A 3,631-nucleotide genomic window follows, 5' to 3' on the forward strand; every position below is an offset into this window, starting at 1 on the left:
CACGCGTGGGGGGTGGAGCTGGGGCGGGGGGGCACGCGTGGGGGGTGGAGCTGGGGCAGGGGGCAGAGGGCAGGCGGGGGAGGGGGCAGAGGGGTACATGTAGGGGGTGGAACTGGGCTAGGGGGCAGGCAGGGGGGGCAGAGCGTCAGGTGGGGGGTGGAGCTGGGGGAGGGGGGCAGAGGGGCACGTGTGGGGGCCAGGAGACATTTGAGATGGTCACAGATTGCCATGCCAGAACAGACCCTGCAATTATCTCCTCTGACCTCCTGTATCAGAGGCCATAGGACTGCCTTGAATTAATGCCTGTTTGAACCAGATCAGCTCTTTAAGAAAAATATCCAGTCTTGATTTAAAAGCTGCCAGTGGAGTAGAATCGGTCAGGACCCTTGGGAAACTGACCCAGTTGTTAATTACCCTCCCTGTTAAAAGTTCACACCTCATTTCTAGCCAATCTGAGGCTAGGTCTACACTACAGCGGGGGGTCGACCTAAGATACGCCACTTCAGCTACGTGAATAGCGTAGCTGAAGTGGCGTATTTTAGGTCGACTTACCTGGCTGTGAGGACGGCAGCAAGTCGACCGCTGCCGCGCCGCCATCGACTCCGCTACCGCCTCTTGCCGCGGTGGATTTCCGGAGTCGACGGAGGAGCCATCAGGGATCGATTTTATCGCGTCTTCACTAGACGCGGTAAGTCGATCCCCGATAGACCGATTGCTACCCGCCGGATCGGCGGGTAGTGAAGACGTGCCCTAAGGCCATGGCTACGCTGGCAGAGTTTTTTTCACCGAAAGTTTTGTCAATGATCAAAAAGCGCTAAAAGAAAATTGTTGTTTCATGTTGTCTTCCTCTGTCAGCAGAGCGCATCCACACTGGGGGCAGTAGCATCGACAAAGCAATGCACTGTGAGGAGCTACCCCTCAGTTTAGCTCTCCACCTTCAAGTTTTGCAAGGAAGTACTTGTGATTTTTGTGGCCTAGGACTCAATGTAAGCAAATGATTAAACTGCTTGTTTACTTGTTGCTGCCATCTCCTGTCACAATTTCCAGGAAACAAATAAAAAGTGCTTATCATTCAAAAAATTTTGCTTTTATTGCACAAAAAACTACACCAGCACACACACATGCTTGGGGGGGGGGGGGAAAGAGGTACTGGGGAGGGCTGACTTTCAGAGCTGTGTGTAAGTCCAGCTATCATTTGAAAAGGTGTCCGTGGGGATGGAGTGAACAGGAAAGCGACAAGTCCCAGACAGTGGAAAGGAATTTGCGGGTGGAGTTTGGGGAGGGCATGGGAAAGAGTTCTGAATGTGCTGAAGGGAAGGGCAGGCACCCATCTGCTCAGTCTGGAGTATTATGAGGGACCGAAGCATCTCAGTTTGCTTCTCCATAACTTTAATCATCCTCTCCATTGCATCCCTAACGAAAGCCTCATTTTCTTTTCTGTCCAGCCTTTCCATTTCCCTTCACTGCCTGCGTTCCCTCTTTTCTGCATCTGATTATTGCAGCACCTTCTGGAACATGTCTTCCTTGCTCCATCTTGGATGCTTTCTTATGTGGTGGAGGTGCTCTGCCGGTGTGTAGGGGATGCCTCTGAAGGCCACATCTGCAGAAGCACAAGGGACAATACACAGAAGCATGATTAAATATGTGCACAGCATTGAAACAGTACAGTAAAATACACCTCTAGTAACATATCAATCACTTTCTCACTGACCAAATGCCAGCCAACACCCCAAACATGGTGAGTGTACCCCAGGGCAGGGGGCATTGTACGTGGGGAGAAAATCAATATGAAAGGGTTGTGGTACAATTGACTAGGGACAATATTCTAAATTTTTCCAACCTTTTCCACGGGGTGGGGGGGTCATACCAGATATCTCACTCCTGAGGGTAAGCAGGGAAGCAAGGGTGCATCTACTACACGCTTGTGGCTTCCGCCGCGATCCCTATGCTGCTCACCTGGGTGCCCCTTTGTCCCTGCACAAGTGATTGCAGAACGGCGTGGGAAAGTTTCCTTCAATGGGGGAAGGAACAAAGCAGCTTTGCCAAGAAACCTTCAACAGAGGATTGCCAAGTATCTCCACCGTACTGCTTAGCTGCACAGGGAAATGTCTAGCACACAGAAACATAGCCATTTCTATGCCCTCAACCCACCTCAGCACTTCACAAAGCAAAACCACTTATCAGGGGTCTCTGCTCCTGCTTCTTGTTCGCTGCAGTATGACTGCCAAGACTGGCTAGATATCTTTGGCGTGGAGAACAGCTCCTGACTGGACGCACCACCAGGTGACCCTACCGTGGGCTCCACACAGGGCCGGCTCCAGGCACCAGCTTAACAAGCAGGTGCTTGGGGCGGCCAAGGGAGAGGGGCGGCACCTGCAGCAATTCGGGGGTGGCAGGTCCCTCACTCCCTCTAGGAGCGAAGGACCTGCCGCTGAACTGTCGCCGCCGATCGCGGCTTTTTTTTTTTTTTGCTTGGGGCAGCAGAAATGCTGGAGCCGGCCGTGGCTCCACATCATCATTTACCTCCACCTCTTCATCAATGACTTCATCATCTGGGTTAGGTCCACTTTCTGCCAGCTCCAGCCACGTCCAAGTATCCATGGGGCTCTTGGTGGTGGAGGAGGGGTCGTTGCCAAGGATAGCATCCAACTCCTTATCAAAACGGCAGCACCGGAGTGACAGTTTGCCTCCCTTGCCTTCTGATACGCATGCCTCAGCTCCTTGACCTTTGCTGTTCACTGCAGCATGTCCCGATCATAACCCTTTTCGCACAAGCTTTGAGAAATCTGCCTGTAGGTATCAAAAGTCCTATGGCTGGAGTGCAGCTGTGACTGCACAGCCTCCTCTCCCCAAATACTCAGCAGATCCACATTGGTCCAAACGGGAGAGCGTTTGCCGCATGGAACCGCCATGGTCAGCTGGGAGGATGTGATGTGAGCTCTCCACACCAAGCAAACAGGAAGTGGAATTTCAAAATTTCCCAGGCCTTTAAAGGAGGAGGGGTGGACAGTTGCTTACCTGGCTGCAGGGTAGTGGAATTGGAACTGCTGACCAGAGCGGTCAGGATGGGCATTGTGGGACACCTTCTGGAGGCCAGGTGATAAAAATCAAGCGTGGTGTCTACACTGGCACTTTGGTGACAATACTTTGCTAAAAGGCCCTATGACTCTCGTTTAGGTGGTTTTATTTTGTCACCAAAACTGAAGAGTTTTGTCACTGAAAGTGGCCTTGCAGTATTGTTTCATCACCAAAAGCTGCCTTTTGGCAAAAAACAAAAAAACTCTGCAGTATAGACAAGGCCTAACTGCAGTTTCATGTCATTGCTTCTTCTCTGCTAAACTGAAGAGCTCTCTGTTATTAAATTTCTATTCCCCTCGTAGGTACTTCTAGACTGTGTTCAAGTCACCCTCTTTGTTAAGCTCACTAGATTTAGTTTCTGGAGTCTGTTACTATAAGGCGTGTTTTCTAATCCTTTTATCATTCTTGTGGCTCTTCTCTGAACCTTTGCTAATTTATTAACATCCTTTCTGAATTGTTGGCACCAGGACTGGACACAAGATTCCAGCAGTAGTTGCATAGGTGCCAAATACAAAGGTAATATAACTTGTCTACTCCGACTCGATATTCCCAT

Source organism: Terrapene carolina, unplaced genomic scaffold, assembly GCF_002925995.2.
Source record: "Terrapene carolina triunguis isolate 2854851 unplaced genomic scaffold, T_m_triunguis-2.0 Scaffold606, whole genome shotgun sequence".
NCBI classification, from domain to species: Eukaryota; Metazoa; Chordata; order Testudines; family Emydidae; genus Terrapene; species Terrapene triunguis.